The sequence below is a fragment of the Octopus bimaculoides genome, chromosome 11 (assembly GCF_046866305.1).
Source record: "Octopus bimaculoides isolate indiv1 chromosome 11, ASM4686630v1, whole genome shotgun sequence".
Classification (NCBI taxonomy): domain Eukaryota; kingdom Metazoa; phylum Mollusca; class Cephalopoda; order Octopoda; family Octopodidae; genus Octopus; species Octopus bimaculoides.
In genome coordinates this window covers 69,935,206-69,947,539 of record NC_142938.1, presented here as the reverse complement: position 1 = coordinate 69,947,539, position 12,334 = coordinate 69,935,206, and the positions used below count along the sequence as shown (strand labels likewise).

At 37.5% G+C, this 12,334-nt stretch overlaps 1 protein-coding gene across 1 annotated transcript in view; it reads left to right on the top strand.

Annotated features, from left to right (window-relative positions):
• The first annotated feature begins 1,428 nt into the window (after window positions 1–1,428).
• LOC106876708 (uncharacterized) overlaps window positions 1,429–12,334 on the top strand; it is a 30,614-nt gene continuing 19,708 nt past the window's right edge. The window contains exon 1 of the mRNA XM_014925372.3: window positions 1,429–2,064. The gene's annotated coding sequence lies outside the window, so the exon portion shown is untranslated. The remainder of the gene's footprint in view (window positions 2,065–12,334) is intronic.

Sequence of the window (12,334 nt, the reverse complement as noted above, 5' to 3'; positions counted from 1 at the left end):
ATGTCTGTATATATGCCTGTCAGTCTGCGTATGTATGTATGTATGTAAGTGTGTGTGATAGGATGGATGGATAGAACGGTAGATAGATAGATAGATAGATAGATGTAGGATCTTTTGCTATATATATATTTATATATAGTCATACATACATACATACTAACATGTTGTGTGAGCGCGTTCGTGCGTGCGTGCGCGCGTATGCACGTGCGTGTGTTTGCGTATGTGTGTGTGTGTGTGTGAGTGTGCGTCCATTTAGTCACATCCTTTTGGCTTCTAGGTTCAAATTTCAACGTTTAAGCTTTATTTTGCTTTCCACGTTCCCGGAATCTATAAAAATAAATGTGTGATAATAAATGATAATCACGCATTGGATGTTAAGTTGTTCGAACTACTAGTATATATATTTCTACATAATTATTAACTTTGCGAACCAAAAATATTCGACGTCATTATTACAAGGATTATAGATTGCACAATGAGTCCTGGGACTCGTAAGGTTGGTTACCGGTAACCATGGATTATAAGAGACCGAGATCACAACGTCCCCCACTTAAAGGTACGCAAATCCGACGTGTGGGTTTCTAATAACAGCTAAATAGGTTGGAGCAACGCGAAACGAAGTGTTTTGCTCAAGAATACAACGCAACATTCTGTCTAGGAATCGAAACCGCGAATGCAACCCCCTAACTATTAGGCCAATCATTACAAAAAAGAAAGAAATGTCTAGTTAAAATGTTATGTGGTATTTAGTTACATTTCTTCATACCGGGTTTGAGTTTCTTTTTCATCCTTGTGGACTGATAAAATAAGTTGAAGTCTGGTACTGCAGCAGACATCAACGATTATACCTTCCCGCAAAACGTCTAGCCATGTTTCTTGCTCAATTTGTTTTGTCAGTTTATCTCAGAGAACTACTCCCATATCTGCATAGATTTAATTGCTCTAACTTCCACTCTATAGCATATTGTGTAATGATTCAGAGAATAAATTTCTGTTACAGTTAGCTTTGTTGATGCTGCCTGCATAAAATGTGTTAATCGTAACTATATATATATATATATATACTCATTAGAAATGCAGAGACGCCTATAATAGGACATCTACTCGCTAGAAATAGCAGCAAAAATACTACATACCACAAAAGTTAGGGATAATTTCGAAAGGAAATGAAAAATAAAAACTTTTACCAATCTATATTCTTTTACCAATCTATATATATATATATATATATATATATATATATATATATATATATATATATATATATATATATACGTTTGTGTTGATGCTTAAATTGTGGAAGGAAATAGAGAATGAGGGAAATAAAGAAAAATATGGGAGAGAGAAAGAGTGCGAGGAATAAGTTGGTGTATGGTATATGTGAGTAATAAAGAGGAATAGGAAGAGGAAATACAAGGTAACAGAGAAGGGGAGTGTTTATAACGAAGTGACGTAGAGAGACAGACAAAGTCTGAGAGAGAGAGAGTGAGAGACAAAGTTAGACAAATGAGAAAAAAGAAGGAGAGTTAGTGAGAGCTTCGGTGGGAAGGGTAGTGAAAGAAAGAGAGAGAGGAGAAGAGAGAGAAATATGATTGAATGTATCAGTTAGTGAAAGAGAGAATTTCAGTAGAGGGTGGTGGAAAAGAAAGAGAGAGACAGACAGTGAGAGAGAGAGAAAGGGAAAGAGAACTGATTGAAGGTATCACTTAGGAGGGACGATGGAGAGAGAGAGAGACTGGTAGAAAAAGGGAGAGAAATGTTTGAATGTTTCAGTTAGTGAGAGAGTTTCGGTGGACGGGGGCAGTGGTGGGATAAGAAAGAAAAGAGAGAGAGAGAAGCAGTGTGTGTAGGGGAAAAATATAATAGAGATATAGGGATGAAAAGAGACACAGAGAAAGAGAGAGAGTGTGAGTGAGAGAAGGTGGAGTGGAGATGGTGAATGGAGTTAAGAGGGACAAACAAAAATATATAAAAGGGTGTAGCGAGATAAACCTCGCAAACATTCAAACCGATTGCGGTTAATCGGATAGCTTATACGTTTTTCTGCGACAAAATATTGCAGGGGTAAGTAGTTTGGCAGTTCTATTAACCATAGAATATTGCTGTTTATGTATTTAATATCACTTGACGTTGGTACAACAAACTTCTACTTATTTATTTGTCAGTTTTCAGAGTAGACAACTAAATTTATATACAGATCTAACCCAGCATGATGCACAAACAACGAGATATTTATAATTAACTACTAAATCGGTTCGTATTTTCCATCGAAGTTAAGAAAATTGTATTATTTTTTTATAGATCGTTAGACCCCACCATATAAAACAACTAATTGTGTTGATACAAGTGCTTGAAAGGAGGTTTAAAACGACTGGTACAACTCTGTAGTTATGCCTATATATATATATATATATATATATAATTATAAACATTTTAAATTTAATAATAGGATGAATTCTTTTATAAGAATTTATCAAGTAGCTAGCATGAAAAAAAACCTCATATGGGAAAAAATCCATCATTTATTCCCCAAAATATATTTATTTATATAAGGGCATTACTATACAAGAATGCCCTTATATAAATAAATATAATTATAAACATATAGGGATAAGCAGAAGTTTCTTCACCAACATACTGAAAATTTAGAAATAGCAGTTAAAACTACTAATTCTAACTACAATTTATTCTCTGTAGTTAGGATTAGCAGTTTTAACTGCTATTTCTAAATTTTCAGTATGTTGGTGAAGCAACTCCTGCTCATCCCTATATGTTTATAATTATAAATGGTTTACCAATAAAGGTTTTTTTTTTGCATACTGAACTACTTGGCAAAATTGTTAATTATTAATTTATTAATTAATTAACAATTCCCTGCCCTATATATATATATATATATATATATATATATATATATATATATATTCATATATGTGTATATCGAATGTGTCCTTTGTTTTTTTTAAGATGGTTGTGAAATTTGGTTGTTTTTCTGGTAAATGTATCTAGCAACAACGTTAGAGACTTCCTCTTTGATACGTCTGATTTTAGTAGTTGCATATTTTGAGACTAACCAATTCTATAACAAAGCCATCGAGTGAGCTTCTATGCTACCTCACAATCTGTTTGAAATAGCAGCTAAATCTCCCTAAAATCAGATTGTACCTTAAAAAAGAACAACTATATCTGAAAAAAAAAATTACGTGATTGTCATGGTTAGAACATCTTTAATTATCAATAGTTTTTATTTATTTTTATTTTTCTCTTCTTAATTCAAGAATTTATTTTTGAACAAAAATGTACTGTAGACCCTTAACCATGTATATGTTTATGCATTATATATACATATCTATCATAACATTACACAGATATTTACAGCTGAGCTAATATACTTACGTAATCAACCTTGTTTAATTATTTTATTTATTTATTTATTTTTACTTCTTGGGCCTTCTGGTCTTCTTCAAGCCTTCTTGGGACCGTTGAGATTGATGTTAAGGTCTTAGACACTTACAGGAAAAGCATGAAGAGAGCAGGGAGTTCGAGAGGGCCAACGTTTAATATGTATTAATATGTGATTTGGTTTGTTTAGATTGACAAGTCTATAACTGATTTGAGGACCTCACAGCCTTCAATGCCAAACCAGGGGTTTATCGTGTAGGGTTTCACAGAGCGATACCAAGTATGTTTGGTCTCCACTGTCCAGTTTGTTCATATTTGTTGTTGCTGTTACAATTGCTGAGCGCCATGTCAGTTCTCATCAATCAAAGCTATCGTGAAAACATTCCTGTTACGAACATCCCATTCCATCATATATACTTAGGACTACATTGAAGAGCGTGTCCTTCCTTTTATAAAACAGACATGATTTGTGTGAGATTTGACTACTATTTCTGGCAACTTTAGCAAACACACATTAGCTTATTCTGGTGGTACTCGCGATAGCCATAGCAGTATTAGTGCAGTAGATTCGATTGAAGCTTAATAATTCTTACTCTGCAATTAACTTTCATGAGAAGCTGAAAAGGTCCCTAATGTTGGGTCGGGGGCTAACGCATATTGGTGCTAATTGGTGTTATTTCTTTGCGTGTCCTTATTTTGGCGGAGGTAAATAATGCGCACACCACCCGTTTTCGACGTAACCCTAACCCCCCCGGTGTGCGTATTCTTTACCTTCGCCCTTATTTTTTCTTTTGTTTGTTTTCAAAGATGGATGTGTATCACAGAGGTTTCACAGGCCTTTAAACCCCGATGAGATCGGCGTACTGTGTATTTAAGGGGCACTGAAAAGTACGACACTACCAAAAATGGACCTCAATAGTGAGTTCCGCACTCCACTTAAGTATCCAGTGTAGTGTGACGCGGTACATTGCCTCGGAATAGGGTTAGTGTTCGGAGTACGAGACAAGTTAGAGAAATGACAATATTAAGCAGAAAAGAGGTGTGATATTCAATGCTTTATGGGACATACACGCGTTTCATGAAAATGCCGAAATAATTACATAACAGTCGTTGAAACATTATGTAATCATGCACTTTACCTCATCAGTGTCCCACAGACTGTTTTCTGTTGTGTGTGTGTGTGTGTCTGTCTGTCTGTCTGTGTGTAAGCGTGGCTGCGTGGTAAGAAGCTTGCTTCCTAACCACATGGTTCCAGGTTCAATCCCACTGTGTGGCACCTACTATAGCCTCAGGCCAAACAAAGCCTTGTGGGTGGATTTGGTAGACAGAAACTGAAAGAAGCCTGCGCCATATATGTGTGTGTGTGTGTGTAGAAAGAGATTTTATATATAGAAGATGAAATAAAGTTGTAAGACCATTTAAACAATTGAATCTCGTGTCCGCTGTAAAGTGTGTAGCTATACAAGATGACCCCGCAATTTCAAGTCTCTAAACTAGAAGCTAAGATTTCTCATATTAATGGTACGTCCACAGGTAGCTCAGTCAATACATTGTCAGGCATGATATTGTATATAGCTTATGTTTAAAAGAAGACAGAAACAATGTTTATGAGTGAATTGAGAGGCAGTCCTTAAATGCAGAAGATTTGTAAAAACTAAAAAGAAATGAATTAAGTGTGTTTTGCTGGATGTGTGCATAAATGATAGACTGCAAAGAAAATGAGAGAAGATAAATACAAGAGGAGTCATACATAATATGCAAGAGAGAATTGTGCTGGTACAGGTATGTAATTCATACAGAGAAAGACTGCTCCATCAAGAAGTACCAGTTGCTCAATGTAAATGGAACCTGAGGAAGGAAAACTTAGAACAAAGTGGTGAAGAGTGATCTCAAAATATTGATTCTCACAAAGGAGGCGCTAATTGATTATGAAGATTGGCAAGACTCAAGAAAAACTCAGCCACCTATGAAAGCTTGGGGAAACAAATGTTAAAATAGGAATAATGATCGAGATTATAGTATATCATCATCATCATCATCATCATCGTTTAACGTCCGCTTTCCATGCTAGCATGGGTTGGACGATTTGACTGAGGACTGGTGAGATCGAATGGCTACACCAGGCTCCAATTTGATTTGGCAGTTTCTACAGCTGGATGCCCTTCCTAACGCCAACCACTCAGAGAGTGTAGTGGGTGCTTTTACGTGCCACCAGCATGAAGGCCAGTCTGGCAGTACTGGCAACAGCCATGCTCAAAATGGTGTATTTTATGTGCCACCATGTATATCTTTAACTGGGCCTTTTACCCATTTTGTTCATATGAAATCTCCATCTCCCATTCAATATCCTCTCCTCTTTTCATCACCTATTCACGACACCATGTTATCTTTTACACATCTAAAACTGACCATTTCTATGACTACCCATCACTCATGCTCTCTCTTACCAGCAAACGTAGTTGCCACCAGTGTTTCTTTCCCTTCACAATGCCTGAGCAACAAGGAATTGTATCAACCCTAGCAATATCCAATGAATTGCTTGTGCTGGCCTTTATCCCTTTCTCTCTTTGGGGTCACTCTTTTCTTAGCATCCATCACTCTCTTACCATTACCATTTCAACGACCTGTCATTCACGTTCTCCCTAACCAGGTAACATCACCTCCACTTCCTTCTATACATTGTCATTTTTGGAGAATCAAAGATACATGGTCTGATCATGTGGGTGTTAATCTTTCTATCATTTTACATTTCCTTGCTTCCATCTTATGTAAATTCTCTGGGAAATTGGTTAGAGCTGAGTTGTCCAGTTTCTTCATTGCCATTGAAACAAACATAATTATCCTTCCAGTAGATTCCACAGGTAGATGCTGCCAACATTTTAATTTAAACTCCAGCATTTTTCTCACTGTTTTGGAGACTGAAATTATAGTGGCCATTAATATAATTATCAATTTCATCTGTTTATTGCTTCTTATCCTTGAGCATCAATTTCTCCTCTAATAGTCACTGTTACAATGTTATGACCTTGGTGAATATATTTACTTATATATTTTTACTTATCTCGCAGTTTCACCTATTCATACACAACATCAGTCATTGTAATTAGCATTTAAATGCAGAATATACGGTACTCAGTTATCCCAATTCACATTGAAATTATTATCCCGACCATTATTATGGTTCAAATCTGAATTTGGATAGTTGTTAGCATTTTGGACAGTAGTTGCCAAAAAATTTTGACTTTTACCATCAGCCATGCATGGTGCACTAAAGTCTTCTTTCTCAAATAAATCATGTAGCATACATTTTGTTATGGTATGAAATAATCTTGGACATGTTACTGCACTAGTTATGCATATACAAACTCACTAGTTCTGCCAATACAATCCTATTGTATTCTTCTAGTTCTAACTTATAACCCTTTTTTAAAATATGATTGACATATGACAATGAAACAGCCCTTGTCACTGGAACCCAGGAGTACATATATATTCTCTGCAATTTCTCCAAAACAAGCTGTGGTTAGCTGTTGATGTTATAGTTACTGTACTGATGTTGTTGTTGTTGTTGTTGGCACTCCGTCGCTTACGACGTCGAGGGTTCCAGTTGATCCGATCAACGGAACAGCCTGCTTGTGAAATTAACGTGCAAGTGGCTGAGCACTCCACAGACACGTGTACCCTTAATGTAGTTCTCGGGGATATTCAACATGACACAGAGTGTGACAAGGCTGGCTCTTTGAATTACAGGCACAACAGAAACAGGAAGTAAGAGTGAGAGAAAGTTGTGGTGAAAGAGTACAGCAGGGTTCACCACCATCCCCTGCCGGAGCCTCGTGGAGCTTTAGGTGTTTTCGCTCAATAAACACTCACAACGCCTGGTCTGAGAATCGAAACCGCGATCCTATGACCGCGAGTCCACTGCCCTAACCACTGGGCCATTGCACCTCCACAACTGCACTGATAGCTGTTGGTAAAAAAAAAACATCATGAGCTGACAGTAAAACTTCAATGGATAATTACGTGTGAAGAAGTGAAAGAATGAATGAACTCTTTCCTTTATATTATTGAAAGAGTTTTTAATTCAGATCAGTCCACTTCAGAAGGGAATAACTGAATCTCTCTTGTGTAGGAATAGTATATGTTATTTCTATACAAGAGAGATTCAATCATCCTTTTTTAACATGCACAATAAATTTTGAAGTGTCTTTATATGGATGACCCTATTTCTTAACCCTTAAAACCCAAAATGTTGGTGCACCGGCACTATGCCAAAGCCATATATTCCCAAAATGCTGGTCTACCATTACTCGATATGTCTTCATTTCTCACCATTTTGTAACCTTGTGTTGTGAAACAAACATGTCTTTCAGCATCATCGTCGTTTAACATCCGCTTTCCATGCTAGCATGGGTTGGACGATTTGACTGAGGACTGGCGAACCGGATGGCTGCACCAGGCTCCAATCTGATCTGGCAGAGTTTCTACAGCTGGATGCCCTTCCTAACGCCAACCACTCCGGGAGTGTAGTGGGTGCTTTTACGTTCCACCTGCACGAGAGCCAGTCCAGCAGCACTGGCAACAACCTCGCTCGAATGATTTTCTAACATGCCACCAGCACAAGTGCTAGAAGGCAACGCTGGTAACGATTACGCTCAAATGGTGCTATTTACGGGCCACTAGCACAGAATCCAGACAGCTGCTCTGGCAATGAACACGCCCGACAGTGCTGTTAGTGGTCCACTGGCGCAGGCGCCATTCATCGAGTATGGTTCAATTACTATTTCACTTACCCCAACGGGTCTTCGCAAGCAGAGTTTAGTGTCCAATGAAGGAGAGGTTGGCATGGTTGCCAGTCGTCAGATTCAGTTCGATTTCGATTTCTAAAATTTAAAATTTCCAGTGAAGCTCGCTGAGAGCTTAGGGTGGTGCATTCAATTCCTGTGGGTTAGGGTTCAAAGAGTTAGAGCTACTTTATCTGCTGTTCTTTTCTCAAGGCACAGTTCTCTATAATTTGTTGGAAAGTAACGAAAAAAAATTTTTTTAATCCAGTTTTCTTAATGTTCATACATTTATAGTCTAAGCCTCTTAATGATGCTGGAGATATCTGTTCTTTTGCCAATATTCATCGTTTCAGAGTCTGTACAATCATAAAAGAGTTTGTTTCTTTTAATTACTTGATCTTATCCACTGTAATCTTGTTCCTTCAATTTTAGAATACATATCACAAAAGTATTCTTGAATAATGAAGATAACTGGAACCATTTGCACATAGCATAAATCTGTATTGGTAGTAATACATTTGTGCACTGTTTCTCCAGTTGTGAAGGTGTGTGGTTCAGTGGTTAGGGTATTGGACTCATGATTGTAAGACTGTGGTTTCAATTCCTGGACCAAGCGATTCACTGTGTTTTTAAGCAAAAACACTTCATTTCATATTGCTCCAGTCCACAAATCTGGCAAAAATGAGTAATCCTGTGATGGACCAGTGTCCCATCCAGGTGAGGAATATGTGTGCCAGGAAACCGGGAAACCAGCCCTTGTGAGTTGGTATGATTCAAGAGAGTAACTTTACTTTGCCTTTTTGTAACCGATTATTCAGTGGTGACAGTAATTTGAACTTAAACCATAAAATTTAACTTCATGCTTAAATTTATTAAAATCTTCATTTTCAATAAGTGACCCATCCAACCAACATTATCATTAGTAACACTACATGTAATTAAGTCTTCTGTTACCTGGTATATGATTTTTTTTGTTGAGATGTTTGAAATATCTATCCCGAAACTACCTTTACTGAGATTTGAACCTGAATTTGCTGATATAATATTTTTGAACAAAGGGGATTAAATTATTCACTAAGGTGGCCTGATTAAAACTGTCGACTATTCCAATATTTTTTTTCTACTCTAGGCACAAGGCCAGAAATGTTTGGGGAGGGGGCCAGTCGATTCGATCGACCTCAGTATGCAACTGGTACTTAATTTATCGACCCCGAAAGGATGAAAGGCTAAGTCGACCTTGGTGGAATTTGAACTCAGAATGTAAAGACAGACAAAATGCCACTAAGCATTTTGCCTGGCATGCCAACATTTCTACCAGCTCACCGCCTTGTCGACTATTCCAATACTATGAAAGAAAGAGTCGATTCACTATTTCATTTCTCCACATGATAGGCCTAAGTTAGTTAGCATCAGGCTTTTACTAAGCTCACAGTGGAGCTTGTACCTACAGCAGTCAATGCAGTAACCATTGCACCAGTAACTAACTGCAGCTTGTTTTGCTTTATACAGCTGTTATATCTTTCATTTCTTTGTACATACTACGCAGTGGAGGCGCAATGGCCCAGTGGTTAGGGCAGCAGACTCGTGGTCATAGGATCACGGTTTCGATTCCCAGACCGGGCGTTGTGAGTGTTTATTGAGCGAAAGCACGTTAAGCTGCATGAGGCTCCGGCAGGGGATGGTGGCGAACCCTGCTGTACTCTTCCACCACAACTTTCTCTCACTCTTACTTCCTGTTTCTGTTGTGCCTGTAATTCGAAGGGTCAGCCTTGTCACACTCTGTGTCACGCTGAATATCTCCGAGAACTACGTTAAGGGTACACATGTCTGTGGAGTGCTCAGCCACTTGCACATTAATTTCACAAGCAGGCTGTTCCGTTGATCGGATCAACTGGAACCCCCGACGTCGTGAGCGACGGAGTGCCAACAACAACAACAACATACTACGCAGCTTTGGCAAGCTGCATTGGCATTGACGTACAGATGCACTACTGCTGCAGGACACGTCCCATTGCACATTACACAGCTTACAGTTACAAGTCATTGCAGCTTACAATTGCAAGCTGTTACAGTTTACAGTTGCAAGCTATTGCAGCTTATTTTGTTTACAATTACAAATGAATGCAGCTTCTGCAGCAACAGAGTTTCTGCTTTGAATGAAACTCACAGTTAAAGAACTGCATAGTTGAAGAAGTACTGAAGAACGAAATTATGTCCACCACCTCCCATAAAAGCATCTTAATTTTTGTCTCTTTTTTTTTTCATGCTACAGTCATCTTGTATAACATATTTTCTTACACATGAATCACTGAATGAACATCAACACATAAACTGTTGTTTTATATTGTTTCATACTGTTGTTTATATTACTACTTGTCCTTGTTGCAGCATTCATCAAGGGTAGGTTGAGCCATCTCCATGCAATAAGTCCACCTTGTTCCTCACAAATGCTGGGGTGAAGAGTTCATGTTCTGTGTTTCAGTGAGACTACAAGTTCACATGTGGTCCCTGATTACATGAATATACACCCTGGGACAGTGTGGTGTATGTATCTATGTATGTATGTATATATATATATATATATATATATATCTAGTAGGTGGAAACTAAAGTGGCTGTGCGGTAAGAAGCTTGCTTCCCAACCACATGGTTCCAGGTTCAGTTTCACTGTGTGGCACCTTGGGCAGGTGTCTTTTAGTATAGCCTCAAGCCAACCAAAGCCTTGTGAGTGGATTTGTTAGATGGAAACTGAAAGAAGCCCGTTGTTACACTACAACTGTGTATATATATATATATATATATATATATATATATAAGAGTGAGGAGGGTATTGGATTTAACCAAACCCAAGACATATATGTATGTATGTATTTGTGTATCTGTGTTTGTCCCACCACCATTGCTTGACAACTGATGTCGGTGTGTTTACGTCCTCATAAGTTTGCAGTTCAGCAAAGGAGACTGATAGAATAAGTACTAAGCTTAGAAAGAATAAGTTCTGGGGTCAATTTCTTCGACTAAAAGGTGATGCTTCAGCATGGCCGCAGTCATGGCTGAAACAAGTAAAAGAATAAATATATATATATATATATATATATATATATATATATATATATATATATATATATATATATGCACATATATTTATATACATACACATATATATACACACAGGCCTAGTTTTTTTTAGTTTCCACCTTCTAAATTCCACTTATGGAGCTTTAGTCAGTCCAGGGCTGTAGGTGCCATGCAGTGGGACTGAACCCAAAGCCACATGATTGGCAACTGAACTTCTTCACTGCAAACCTTATCTTCACCTTACATTTTCTGGAATTTATTTCCTTTTTAACCTGTCCTCAGCATCCAGTTCTCATCAGCTACTCTTTCTACATAGCTCCATACTTCATAGAATTCATTTATTATCATCTTTTGTCTTCGACTATTATGTATGTCCTACGCAGTACAAGATGAGATATGAGATTCCAGCCAGAGATTAGAGTGGAAATATTAGATCTGAAATGACCACTTGAGAACAATTACATGTGCTGTTCATGTAAATATGTCTACTTACACTGATGTAGTTGCTAGATGTGTATGTTTATGTAACGTGAAAGACACTTAAGTTGGCACTGTCATAATAGATACTCCCAGTAACAGCTTATGCAAGAATGTTTAGAGCAAGAAATAATGTGTGGATCTAGAAGAAAACTGAAGAATATATTTAATTAGCTCTGACCAAATTGTGGACAGAACTTAATCAAATGCTAAACAGCAACAGTCATTTTCAAATATACAAGTATGTGTGTTTTTTTAATCCAGAGGCTTGCTTCATCAGCTGGCCTATGATCAAAAATGTGACTAAGTGACTAACCATGAACATCTCTTTTTCCAAACATAATGTATTGACAATTGCAATAGCCAAAGTGAATTTCTTCTTTGAAGATGCTATGGTGTAATTTAAAAGAGATTTGGCTGCTATTTCTACCATGTCCAGAGACATCATGAAGACACTGTTGTTGGCTTATGTCCCTTGATATAGCTCTTCTGATTGACTAAAGGTTGTTTTCCTAAAATGTTTTTAACCCATAAAGTGCTGGGATTTACACTTACATAGCATGGACTGCTGAGCACATTTTATGAAAATGAGA